The following is a 14,277-nucleotide window of genomic DNA, read 5'->3' as shown; positions in this document are numbered from 1 at the left end:
CCACACCTAAGCCACAAGCCACGCACCATATGGGACCACATGGTACCACGTGCCACGCAGGAGCCATACACCACACACGAGTCACATGCAACGTGGGAACCACATGCTGCATGGGACTCATGGGATTCATGTGCCACACAGGAGCCACATGCCACATGGGGGCCACGTGCCACAAAGGAGTCTTACACCACACGTTGGCCTTGGGAGCCTTACCTTGGAAGGCAGAGGGCCCGGCCAGGTCAGGTGGATGTCAAGGGCTAGGGCTACACATGGATCCTGGCAGTCTCAGGGCCATTCTACCAGAAGCCTGATTTCCCTTTTACATAACAATGAACAACAAAACTTAAACCTTTTTGAAAATTTCAAAGCTATAAGCAAAAGCAAAGCACACGTTTATTTCTTCAGTAGCAAGGCTGGAGAGAGCCAGTGCCTGACGTCATGCGAGCAGTAGAAAGGAGAGCATGTTGCAGACAAGTCTCAAGGAACAACGGATGGGCACATGAGGTGCCAGCTGGGCACCGTGCAGCCAATGCCACGGCAGCCACAGCCACGGCCTGGAATGTTCCAGAAGGTCACCTGTGGGCGGCCCAGCACGGGATAGATGTGAAATACCGACCAATCAGCAACCACTGCCTTCTCCCTGGGAAACCCCTTCGCTTCCAGCGCTGCTGTGCGTTCCCGCGTTCACCAGGCCCTTGTGGTTTGAGGTTTATCCCTTCCCACTCTGGGATCCATTTGTTATTTGATCAGAACCAAGTTTTCTGTCTCCTCTCGCCTGATTCCAATCAGGCACCCAACATGTCAACCCCAATTGTGGGGACAAAACAACCATGATAGCCTCCCCACCCCGAATCCAGCCGCCCCGCTCCCTAGGGCCAGGCGGGGACTGCTTCCCTCTCCTTCCCAAGCTTATGTAAAATTGCAGCTAAACTTAATTACCACTTGCAATGGACCAAATATCTGTGTCCCCAAAATCCATAGATTGAAATCCCAACCCCCAAGGCAGTGGTGTTGGGAGATGAGGGTGTGGAGGGTGGACACAGGTCATCCTCATCCTCATGGTGGATGAGGATGAGGTCGTGAGGGTGGACCCCGGGATAGGCTCAGCGCTCTTCTCAAAGGCACCCAGCGAGCAGTTCCCTTCCCCTCTCCCCCACGCGAGGACACAGGGAGGAGGTGGCCGTCTGCAGCCCAGAAGAGGCCCCCACCAGAACCTGACCCTACTGGCACCCGACCTCAGGCCTCCAGACTCCGGAACTGTGAGAAAGTGATGTCTGTGGTTTAGAAGCCACCCAGCCTGTGGGACTTTGTGAGAGCAGCCCGAACAGACTCCAACACCGCTAAAATGGCCAAGGGCAAGTTTTACGCATGATAATAAATAATTGAGCATGACATCAACTTTAAATGTAGCAAAACCTCAAAAATGTGTAAAACAAGACCCAGAGTGTCATTTTTTCTATCAATACTAGTTGGGAAACTGTTATGTGCCAGGCCCTGCTGCAGGGGGCTGGGAGACCCCACTAAACAGAACCAGGCATGAGGGTGGGGTCTGCACCCTTGTGGGGGGCACAGAGGTGAGGGCAATGAGTCTAGGGAGAGCCTCCAACAGAGTGAGGAGAAAGGGGCGCTGTGGGGAAAGGACCAACGTGGTGCACGGACCAGCTGCCTGTCCAGGCTCCCGCGAAGCCGACTCTGCCATGGAAATTAACAGAGAAGCCGCCTCTGCTCCACAGCAACGTGAGACTAGAAGGAGGGCCAGGGGCAGAGGAGGAAGATGCAGCCTCAGCAAAGGTCCCGGCCGATCCCTGGGGGAGTCCAGAGCTGGACAGCCCTTCAGAGTCTTCCAGAATCAGGGCAAGTGGACAAGGCCTGGGACCCCCAGTCTGAACCATCACCAGCTGCAGTCTCTTCCGTGATGACCAGGCAATGCCCCGAGCTGACAGGAGGGGCACCCACATCCACCCGGGGAAGAGGGGCCAGAGCTCAGGCGGCATCCACCCCCAGCCCTCACGAGGGAGCAGGCAGGTGCAGGTGCAGCTCTCCAGCAGGGCAGCAGCACGGCCCAGGCCTCCAGGCAGGGACTTTCTTGCCACCCTGCCCATTTTTGCTTTATGTGAGGTGGAGGACCAGGGTAGGGTGTGGAGGTCAGGATGACACTGGGGGTCCTGGTTTCTGAGGGAGGACCAGGGTGGGGAGGTCAGGGTGGGGAGTGGAGGTCAGGGTGGGCAGTGGAGGTCCAGTGGGTCGGCGTGTGTCTGGGGGGTCTCTGTTTCTGAGCACACATTTTTTTAAGGGCTCCATTTCTTTCTGCTCATGAATCTTGGCAGCTGCAGGTGTGGGTGCTCATGATTCCTGTATTACAGATGAGGAAACCGAGGAGGTTCAAAAAGCCTTTCCGGAGGCCATCAGGTCTGTCTCTTGAGCCAGAATGTGCCCCCATCTTCCATCCCTCTGGGAAGGGCCACTTTGTGGGGCACCCCAGTTGGTTTATTCTGTGTCTGGAGAAGGGGCCAGGCTGGGGAAAGAGAGACCCAGGGCTGCATGCAGACTCCACTTCGAGCAGCAATCAGAATGACGTTTCTCTGGAATTAGTTTCTAGGACCAAAAAAAAAAAATGCATAATTTAAAAATAGACAGATTTGTCCATGAATATTCAGCTCTTGTGCAAACAGCAAACCCGGCCTGGAGACAGGATGCTTCGTATCATCATCCTGAGCATTTCTCAGAACAGGAAGCCTGCGAGTTTCCACGGCCACTCCTGTCCATCATCACAGCGATAATTGTGTTTCTGTAGCTTTTGTAGCTTTCTCCTGCACACACCTCCCCTTTCTGGGGCTGTTTCTGGTACTCCGAATTCACCAAGTAAGAATGCCATCTGGAAGGTGCAATTTCTGCTCAATTACTTTTCAGCCTCTTAAGAACGCTGCTTTTTCCCCAATGGTTGTTTTTTTCTTGAGAGAAGTTACTTTCCTTTTTTTAATACATAATTTTCCTTTAAATGTTCCTGAAATTCATATTATGTTTTGCCCTTGATTATTTTTTCAAAATGACACTGTAATTTTTGTTACCAGAAGGAGGAAAAATGAAATAAACCTGAAATAGGGGATGATGTGTGTCAGTATCATGAATAATGAATACACAGGTAGGCTTATAAATGCCTTGTCCTGTCAATCAACCACACCCATCCATCCAACCCATCCTGGGACTTTGCTGGGAGCCCAGGGGAGGCAGGGCAGGGGAGCCCCAATACAGGGCTTAGCCCAGGAGGGTTCTTGGCTTCAACCAGGAAAGAGTTTGGGGGGAGGTGGTGGTGCTAGACAGTAGCTTCTGTCGACTCAGCAGGGCACAGCAGCAGCTGAGGTGCTGCTCCTTGCAGAGTGGGGTTACCCCACAGCCGGGGTCTGCAGTCCCATTTATACCCACTTCTACCTATATACAAATTAAGGGGTGGTTTAGGCAGACATTTCTTGGAAAAGGGTGGCAACTTCCAGGCCATCAGGTTGATGCCATGGAAAGGGTCAGAAACTCCAGGTGCTGCCATGGTGATGGTGAACTGATGGGGCACCCTGCTGGGCGTGTCTTATGGAAAGCTGCTTCTGCCCATCCCTGTTTTAGCTAGTCTTCAATTTGGTCTGGTGTCTGAGCCCAGCCTCTAGGGTTGAGTCTTGCCCCCCTTACCTCAGACGGGGCCTCAGACAGCTCACAGGGGAGGGATCAAACCATTGAGAGTGGCAAGGACCCCCTCACACCCACCATGCAGAGCTAGAGTGTGCAGCCCATGCCAGAGGGAGCAGCCCGGGGGAGCGGGGCAGCTGCAACCTTCCAGGTAAAGGTGCATGCCAAGGCCCTGAGGCCAGGGGAAGAAGCCACACCCCCAGCAGCAGCCTCAGGACCAGGACCAGGACCAGGAAGAGGGAGACCCCAGGGGAAATATGGCAGAAGAAAGGCAGTGGAAGAGACTGAGATGAAGAAGAAGCTAACGGGTGCCGGTGGACCAGGAAGAAGGAAAGCCTTGTCCAGCCACACAGAATCAAGAAGCTGGGGAGAACTTTCAGAAGGAGAGTGGACGTCAGGTCCTTCCTGCATCCCATTTGAATGCATCTCCCTAACTCAGAGCTCCTCAGAGCCACACTCACAGCAGGCTAGGGGCTGGAACACTCCCTGGGGCTGAGAAGCTGCATCTGAGCCAGCACCTCCTCGTGTTTGCTGAATTTGAAGGTTCCTGAGCTGACATTTTAAGGCTTCCTTATTAAATGGCGACGTACGTTGAAGTTTCTGTTAAACTTACTTTTTGCACTTAAGAGGCAATGACGTGGCCTCATGCCGGGCAGCAGGGAGGTTGGTCATTAAGGAGCAGAAGAGCTGGGCTCTAGCTCCCTAACGAGGGAAGGCAGCCCTTGCTGCTGTGGTGTTGGGAGTCCTTGGGGGATTTGTTCCTTGCTGGAGATGAAAAGGCCTCCGCAATCCCTTTTGATTAAAAGAAACACAAAAAAGAATATCCTTCAGAAATGAGCAGCGCTGCGATTCACTGTGCACAGTGCACAAAATGGGACTGAGAAGGAATCAGCTTTGGAAGATGTGTGGGTGCAGCCGGTGGAGCAGGAGAAGGTGCCCGGCGTGGGCCTGGACACCCAGCGGGACGCAGGTGACCCCCTCACCCAGCAGGATGCAGGTGACCCCCTTAGACCCGCAGAGCAGGGCGCAGGGCTGCCTCTCCCAGCGTGCCCTGGGGCACCAGGCCATTGGGTTCCAGGCACATGTTGGCATTCACCTTTCCTCTCTCAGTGTCCGAATTACCTCTGCCTTTGTCTTCCCTCCCTACAAAACACCCACTCCTGGAAGCTGGGGCCAGGTTTGATTCTTCTTCCTCCCTCTTTCCCTCTGTCTCTCCCCTCCCTGATACCCTGACCACTCAGCCCGAGGCCCACTGCTCACCCCACAGCCTGTGCTCAAAACAAATGCACCAAGAATGAAGGTGTGAATGCATGGAAATGGGCACCCTTGCCCTCTGCTGTCTCCTTGGAGACCAACCAGGAGGGAACAGATGGGACTGGGGGAGTTACGTGCTAGGTGCATAGACTAGTTCCCTGCCCTGCTGTGATGAATTACCGGGAACTGGGCTGTGGAAAGCAGCACTCATTTCCCCGCCATGTCCCAGAGGCCAGAGGACCTAAGCCAAGTTGGCAGCAGGGCCAGGCCCAGAAGCTCCCGGAAAAGTGCCTTTCTTCCTACCTCTTCCCACTTCCAGAGGCTCCTGGTGTTCCCTGGCTTGTGGCTGCATGACCCCAGGCTCTGCCACTGAGGTCTCAGGGCTCCTCCTCTGTGTCCGTGTATTCTAGGCCCCCGAGCCCTTTCCAAACCCTCTCTCTCCCTCTGGCTGCTACAGACAGTTGCTTACAGGCCACTGTCCCAACCTGAGGGTAAACTCTTAGAGCAGGAGTGTCCAAGTTTTGCCTTCCCTGCACCACATTGGAAAAAGAAGAATTGTCTTGGGCCACACATAAAATATACTAACACTAACAATTGCTGATGAGGGGAAAAAAAACTTATAATGTTTTAAGAAATTTACAACTTTGTGTTGGGCCACACTCACAGCCGTCCCGGGCCACATGCAGCCCTAGGGCAGTGGGTTTGACAAGCTTGTCTTTGAAGATGAGACCCCTCCCATGCCCTCACCCACACCCACCAAGCCCGAAGCCTGGCCTGAGCAAGCATGTTGAGATCAATGATCCAGAAATGGTTGGAGTTCAGCTTTTAAAAATCTGTAATTTTTAAAACTTTGAACCAACAAAACCCTCCAGACACAGATGGTTTTGGTGGATGATTCTACCAATTGTTTAAAGAAGAATTAACATCAATTCCACACCATCTTTTCCAAAACATTCCAGAGGACGGAACACTTCCCAAATGTTCTGCAATACCACTATCTGATTTGTAAAAAGATAGAACAGTTCCCAAAAAATTACAGATAATATCTTCATGAACTTGAACATAAAAATTGTTATCAAACTAATAGTGAAACAAATTCAACAATGTGTGAAAAGATTACACCTCACGACTAAGTGGGATTCATTTCAGGCATGCAAGGCCGATTCAACATCTGAAATGTAATCTGCCGTGCAACAAGTCAAAGAAAGAAAATCCTACGAGCATACCAATTGACACAGAAAAAACATTTGGCAAATTTAACACCCGTTCATGATTTTATGAAGCTCACTGCATTAGGGATAAGGCGGAATGAACTCAAAGAACGTGAGTAAAAATAGACCGACATCTAACGCCATACTCGATGGAGAAAGATGGAACGCCGTCCTCCTAAGAGTCGTAACAAGGCAATGAGTCCCCTCACTGCTTCCACACCACATCCCGCTGGAGGTTCAAGCCACGGCAAGAGGGCAGGAGGGAGGAAGGAAACGAATGTTCTAAATTCAGAGGAGGAAGGAAGAGACGCAGCTATCTCTCTGTGCAGATGGCATGGTTTTCCATGGAGAAAATCTCAAGAAACCCACCAAAAACAAACAAACAAACAAACTCTTGGAACTAATTAGTGAGCTCAGCAAGGCCACGGGACACAAGATAAACATACAAAAATCAATTGTATTTCCATACACAAGCAACGAATACATGAACATTGAAATTAACAACATAGTACCATTGACCGTTGCTCTAAACCTGAAATCCTTAGGTGTAAAGCTGTGAACTCATGTACACGCTTGTCTGCTGTGATAAAAGAAAAACCTCAGCCAAATTAAATTTAAAGGAGTTTAATTGAGCAATGAACAAATTCAGGAGTCGGGCAGCTCCCAGAATCTCAGATTTGCAGAGACCCCAACGCAGCCACGTGTGGAAGAAGATTTACAGACAATAAAAGCGGGGAGAATGGTGTACAGAAATCAGAAGTGAGGTACAGAACAGCTGGATTGGTTACAGCTTGGCGTTTGCTTTATCTGAACACAGAGTGAACACTCAGTGGTGGATGAGGGGTTAAAGTGCAGCTCCGGGGATTGGCCAGGACTCACCATGGTTACACGTGCATACGCCTGTGTTAGGTTTTCAATCTCGTCTGCCTATTAAGCTAGGTTGCAGTTCATCCACAAGGACTATATAGAAATCTACTTAATATGGAAGTACGGAGTCCTTCTCAGCCATATTTAGTTCGCTATTTAACAGCTGAAAACCACAAAACACGTATGAAAGAATTCAGAGTAGATCTAAACAAGTGGAGACACGTTCTACGTTTAGAGGTTGAAAGACTGAACATAGTAAATACGTCAACTGTCCCCAAACTGATAGACCAATTTAACACAAATCTCAAAAGAATCACAGCAAGACTTTTTTATAGATATAAACATGTTAATTCAAATGCATATATAAAAAACAAAGGAACAAAAATAGCAAAAACAATTTTGAATACAGGATAAAGTGGCAGGAATCAGTCTATCCGATTTCAAGACTTACTATACAGCTACAGCAATCAAGACTGGGCAGTGTCGTCAGGGGAGCAGACTAATGGAACAGAATGGAAAACTCAGAAATGGGCCCGCTCCTGTATGTCCATCTGATTTTTCTCAAAGGCACAAAAGCAGCACAGCAGAGGAAAGACAGTCTCAACCGATGATGCGGGAGCAACTGGATACCTTCAGGCCACACCAGAGGCGTCTGACTCAAGTCACGCGCCTCACACAAAATTCAACTAAAAATACCTCATGGGCTTAAATATAAAATGTAAAACCACAAAATGTTTTCCAGGAAGCTTCGGAGAAAACCTTCAGGATCTGGGGCTAGACAAAGAGTTCTTAGACTTGATGTTGAAAGCACAACTCATAAAAGAAATCACTGATCAAACTGGGCTGCTAGAAAATTAAAAGCTTTTGCTCTCTCAGAGCAAAATAAAAGACCCCATTAAGAGGATGAAAAGACACACTACACGCCGGGAGAAAATATTATATGCAACAGATGACCAGTATCCAGCATAGATAAAGATCTCTCGAAACTCGACAATGTAAAAATGAGTTGTTTAGTGAGAAGATAGACATTTGACCTGAAGAGTCTACCAAGGAAGATGGAACCCATGACAGCAAGGAGCCTGTAGCAAAGAAGCACAGGAAGACAGGATCAGTATCAGTAGCTGTCAGGGACATGCAAAGTCAAAGTCACAATACGGTACCAGCTATCAGAATGGCTGGCGGGGAGGCGGAGAGGCTGATGCCTATTGCCAGCAGTTATGTAAAATGGTAGAGCCGCTCAGATAACAGGCAAACAAGAAATTAGAGTTTCTTACTAGACTCCAGTTATCACATGGCCTAACAGTTATACTTTTGGGCATTTATCCCAGAAAAATAAAAAGTTATGCTCGCACGAAAACCTGTACATGAACCTTCGCAGCACCTTTATTGGCAGTGGACATAACCTGGAATCTGCCCAGATATCATTGGCTCATGGGCGAGCCCTTAAACAAACTTGCGGCGGGCGGGGGGGTGGGGCACACACACCTGCAGGCTACTCAGCAATGAAAAGAAACCACCTCTTCCTACACAGAAAGCTTGAGTGAATCTGCAGAACTTATGCTGAGCAACAAAAGCCAATTCAAAAAAAATTCATAATAACAAAACACACACATTGACCGTCACACAATCGCTGTGGGTCAGGGTCCTCTTCTCAGGACCTCACTAGGCTCACCAGGGGAGGGCATTGATTGCTGTGTTCCTGCTCTTAGGAGGAACGCATTCAGTCTGTCACCACTGCCCAGGGCATTCGGTGTGCCTCCTGGGCTGCCCTCTCATCTAAAGCTAGGGTCTTCTTCTAAGGTAATTCGGGTTGTCAGCATCATTCCATGTCTAGTGACCATAACTGTCTTGGTGGTTGTGTTCTGGGACCACACTCAGCTCTTGGAGATTTTGTCCTGTGCCCGCCCCCACCCGGGGACAGTTCCCAACATTTGGCTGTCAGATTTTTAAAAGACCATCTGGAAAACTTTAGCTTTTAAGGGCTCAGTTGGTTAGATCAGTCCTACAAAGATAATCTCCCTTTTGATTAACTAAAAGCCAACGGATTAGAAACCTTAATCACATCTGCAAAATCCCATCTTCTTTTCCATTTAACATAACCTAATCATGAGAACGACATTCTGCCATATTCGCAGGGTCTCCCACTCTCAAGGGGAGGGGTTTCCAAGGCATTCGCCCTGGGGCGGGATGAGGGAGAGTCCGGGGTCACCTTGGCCCCGCCATCGCATGTGTGTCTGTGTGAATGCACGCCAGGCCCTCCCTCTAACCCTGCTTTCCACAAGGTCTTTCTCCTCTGAAAACATGCCCCCCACAGCCCTCGGAGGACAGCGGCACAGGAAGCAGACGGCCAATGGCAGAGACGGGCACTGAGATCACCAACCTCAGCCTCATTAGCACCAAACTGACAAAAACTGTCAACAGAGACCTTTTGGAGCTTGAAATGCAGACCTCAAAGAGTCTTGTGAGACTTTTCAAAACGGTCTCTGGCAAGAGGGGAAGTAGAGACCCTCACCCCTTGAGGGCCAGAAGCCCCTCTTGACTGGCCCCGCTTCCCAAGGGCCTCCTGGGAATGCTTTGTCTTTGGGGGTTCAAGGCTGATGTTTGCATGTCATCTGGGGCATTGCCACAGGGCACTGTCTCTCTTGCACAGCCTGACCTCAAGCTGAGGTGTTTTTCACAATAGACTGCAGCCAGGAGGCCAATTCCAGGAGTTGCTGGTCCTGGTGCCCTGGGGAGGGATGTGGCCTTTTCTTCCTGGGAACAGAGATGGGCCAGGGATCCAACTTACCCACTGATGATCTGAGCCAAACGCCCTGGGCTTCCACTTGGAAGGACACAGCAGGGACCCTTGGGAACGCTCTTCCTCTCCAGTGATTTCCTCGTGGCTAAAACCACATGTTGAGCCAGATGAGCCCTGGGACCCCTTTCTGAGCCCTGGAACCCAAAGCTGAAATCCCAATCTGCTGAGCAGTGAGGGCTCCTGACAGCCCTTGCTGGCCATCTGCTCATGGGGTCAGGACACTGGCATGTCATCACGTTTGGCTTCAGAGTTCACTTGATCAAAGAGCACTCAGAGATCACCGCTTCCTCCTCATTGAGAAATCACTGCTCTGTGAGGCCATTAAGCCAGAAAACATGCCCCACATTTAGAGATCAATGAAAGTCGAACCGGATCTGAGCTGAGGCTCAGGGATGTTCACAGAAGAGCCGGTGGCCATAGCACAGGGGACCACAGGAGCTTTGGGCCATTCTGTGAAAGACACAGGCCATGCTCCCATGTAAGCTAATTGCTTCTTTAAAAGCTTGCTAACCAGAGACAAGCTATGGGTTTATCTCTTTGATGTGCTTTGAAACCGAATTTGAAACTGAGATGCACATTCGTCCAGTCAACAAACACGTTTGCCCTCCTGGGCTGCTGCTTTTTGCTCTAGGAAATGAAAGTCCTTCATGTTGTGTCCCGGTTGCTGTTGGTGGTTGCATTAGTCAGCTTGGACTACCACCAAAAACCACGGACCGAGGCTTAAACAACAGGATGATTAGAAGCACGACTTCCATCTGGATTCGCCTCCCTGCAGCCACAGAGCAAAGAAGAGCATAGAGCTTCAGTGGCCCTGAAATGCCCACCTGATGAGCTCATACACAAACCCATGGTGTCCTCCCCTAAGTTGGGTGCTGAGGGGAGCACCCCGACCCGAGCTCTGCTTGCCCAGGTCACCAATGTCCACATTTCTTCAGGTACAGTCCAGGCAGTAGACGAGCTGCTGTCCACTGAGGGGCCGTGAATGCTGTGACGTGCTTGGACCCCTGTGAGCCAGGAGGCAGACCTTTACACTTTAGACAAAGGACAAATGGATTTGAATTGTAGAAAAGGTGAGCTTTTGGTGAGATTAAACGAAAAGGTGGAGGCATCATATTTCTGGAGACAGTCTTGGGCCAACGAAGACATAGGCTTCCTTGTTCTGCCCTTCTCTTGATGACATCCGGGGTTTACACCCTCTCTGCCTCCGCCCCCAGCCAGCCCAGTGGAACTGCACCCGCCGCTGAGCCCTCACTGGATCAACTCTGTGGCTTAGAAGGAGGCAAAGGCAGGAAGGTCAAGGTGAAAATCTGTGAAGTGGGAAGGACCTAACAGGCGGGGGGAGGGTGGGGGTTCCTCTAGGGGCACAAAATGAGAGGAGAGGCCGAGACTGTCGAGGTGGCTGGGGACGTACTGGCCATACTGAGGTCTCCCAAACTTAGACCCCTCCCAAAGGCTGTGGGTTTCATTGCCACAACTCCCATCACAGACGGCATGTTGACCAAGATGATGGACATTTGTGTTTTCTCAGCTGTTAAATGGGGGCTTGAATCCCACAATCTCTAAGCCGCTTCAGACATGTATTTCTAATGTGCGGTGAAAGGTCAGGTGCCGTATCAGTCAGGGAACACTGAGTTAGGGTGCATTAACAAACGTCCCCCTAAATCCTAAGACAAAGAAAGGCTTACTTCTCAATCACGCTAAAGTCATTGCTGGGGGCTAGGGCCTCACTGCTTCTCACCCACTGGGATCCCACCCTGAGGAAGACACAGTCCTCACCACCGGGTCTCTGCTGAGCTGCAGGAGGAGGGAGCAGCAAGTCAGAAACTAGCCCGTGAAGCTTCTGCCAGGTTTCTTCTCACCAATTTCACTGGCAAGCAAGTCACGTGGCCAGCCCTAACACTTCCAGGGACAGGGAATGTCATCCTGCCGTGGACAAGAGGCACGGTGCCAGCAAGAGTTGGTGAGCTGTGCAGATGCCCACCAGGGAGTCCCCTGTGGTGACAGTGACCTAGGCTTTGTCCTGGCTCCACCACACATGAGCCATCAGCTTTGGGTGCCCTCTCCCTGCTCCGTGGCCCCTCATCACAGATCAATGAGGGAGAGCACGGAGCACACCTGGCACAGAGGACATGCCTCGTGATGGTGCCTGCTGTCACTGGCTTTCCCTCCTGAGGGTTGCCCAAGCCCACGCAGCTCCTAACCACCTTTGTCCCAGCTTCCTCCACTGATCAATTATTCAGGAAAAAAATTCAAGATACATCTCTAATATCCAAATGCTGCATATTCTGAGAATTAGTTCCTCCCGAACCAAGTCATCTTCCTCCACCAAGAATTCAAAGTTTCTGTGGCCACCCCTCTCCTCTCCTGCTTTCTATGTCAAGTGCCTCCGAGCCCCCTGCCACGCCACAACTGTGCTCGGTGGGGCTTCTCCGCTAACCAGGCTGAGCCTTCCAGGTCAGCGAGCCAATCTAGCTTTTAAATAACATAACATATTCCTTCTAAATATTTTAAAGCAATTGGAAAAATGGAGTGAGCGAGAGGGAGGGGGGCATGGGAAGAAGGAAGAGGGCTGTGGCATTGCTGTCTCACATTCATGCGCAGCTCCAGATGAGCACTTAGCCTACGCCCAGGAAAAGTGCTCCCTGGAAGCCCCAAAACTGCCACTTCAGCTGCCACCACCTTTTCCACTTAAAGAAGCACAAGACAGTCTCCCTCCACATCTCTGCATTTGACGTCTTTCCCCTTTAAGACATCCTGCAAGTGGGTCCCATCATTTATAAATATTCAAGGCTTTCCTCATTCCTTGACATTTCAGAATGGACCAGAAAGTGATGATTTCACACAGTAAATTCAGGCAATAGGGCAGTGTCAAGAGGTACCAGCCACTCGCCCCACTGTCCCCATCTAGGTGGCAGGAGTTGGGGGGGAGAGTGCAGGCACAGCTAGAAGGCCAGGTCCCCAGGGCTGCAGCCAGGGACACCCGGAGAGGAGGAATCGAGCCGGCGTCCCCAGCTCTTGGGGCAAGACGGACGCCAGGCAGCTACCAACTAGCTGTGCTCAGGCTTGGGGACGCCGAAGCCAGAAATCAACCCAGTCATTCATCTTGTGTTCAAGGGCTTTTTAGACGAACATTTACATATCAGCTCACAAATTTCACATTTTTATGATTTCAGATGAAAATGACTGCAGGTATTGCAAGTTTTTTTTTACATCCTTCACCTGAAAGCAGTGATTTATATATTTATTTCTTTTTTTCTTAAAGAGAAAGACACCATGCCTGTCGCTACAGCCGTGGATGGCACACAGAACCGAAACTCAGGAAACCTGGTTTCCGAGCCGTGGCTGTAGTGTCCTGAGGAAATTGGTCCACGGCGGTGCCACGCTGTGCGGCTGAGACCAGGTGAGCAAGGGGAGGTGGAGGGATAGTGGAGCTTTGAAAACTATCCCAAGACGTGTAAAATTTTGAAAAGATTCCCGTGATGCCCTTTTTTAAATGCAAGTTCTCACCGCAGTTTATGTTGTGTGCTGCAGATGCCTTTAAAAAACAGCTTTTGGAAAAACAGTAGACACGTGAAACTCCACCAAGAACGTCCGCAGCCCTAGAGCTGAGCAACCAAGGACCACGGAGGACGAGACCCCATGTTGTGAAGACAGCGCTGGCACATCTATTGGGGATTGGATGACGAGTTCTTCTCATAAGAATTCCGTGATTTCAGAATGATCCTGCTGTTTTAATGCAGCCAAACGCATCCTCTCCTTCTTTGCTCCCTGGGACTCGGGCTCACCGTGGGTCATCGGCAGTCACGACCACGCTGGATTACACAGGGGCTTCCCCGGCCATGTGGCATCTGTCTGTTCTCCTCTGGAATCTGTTCTGTGCAGCCTAGGCTATGTCTCAGCCAGCCCCAATCTGGAGAGCTTTGCTGCTAAACAAAGATATTAAGTCATTAAAATGCAATTACCGAACTTCAAGAATCATTTGGCTCATTCTGTGACTGGAGGACTCCCAGGCAGCGGCCGCAACCCGTGCAGCCCTCAGCAGGCGCCTCTGCCATCTCGGCGTCTCCACCCTGGGCTCAGCGGGCGCCTCTGCCATCCAGGCGTCTCCACCCTGGGCTCAGCGGGCGCCTCTGCCATCCAGGCGTCTCCACCCTGGGCTCAGCGGGCGCCTCTGCCATCCAGGCGTCTCCACCCTGGGCTCAGCGGGCGCCTCTGCCATCTCGGCGTCTCCACCCTGGGCTCAGTGGGTGCCTCTGCCATCTCAGCATCTCCACCCAGGGCTCCCGGTGCCCTCATGGCATCTCCATCCCACGCTTCCCTCTCCCTTCAGAGCACACTAGAAAAACGAGTGTGAGAAGGAGGATGTGAATTATAGTTGCGTGAACGAGGGGATTTATTACTGACACCAGCAGGTTTGGGAGGCGGCTAAAATAGCTCCAAAGCCCAAATATTTAGGTTGGTGGGAAAGTA

The 14,277-nt window shown here is 50.8% G+C and overlaps 1 long non-coding RNA gene across 1 annotated transcript; it reads right to left on the bottom strand.

Moving 5' to 3' along the window:
- Positions 1 to 404: 404 nt before the first annotated feature.
- LOC105727850 (uncharacterized) lies at positions 405 to 9,991 on the bottom strand. Its single transcript, XR_001109873.2, has 3 exons — positions 9,796 to 9,991; positions 4,289 to 4,467; positions 405 to 2,595 (listed from the first exon to the last, which is right to left on the bottom strand). It is a non-coding gene; the product is annotated as an uncharacterized LOC105727850 (long non-coding RNA).
- Between the last annotated feature and the right edge of the window lie 4,286 nt (positions 9,992 to 14,277).

This window comes from Aotus nancymaae, unplaced genomic scaffold (genome assembly GCF_030222135.1).
Source record: "Aotus nancymaae isolate 86718 unplaced genomic scaffold, 86718_ANA_hifiasm-v0.15.2.pri h1tg000193l, whole genome shotgun sequence".
NCBI classification, from domain to species: domain Eukaryota; kingdom Metazoa; phylum Chordata; class Mammalia; order Primates; family Aotidae; genus Aotus; species Aotus nancymaae.
This window is presented reverse-complemented; position numbering and strand designations above follow the sequence as displayed.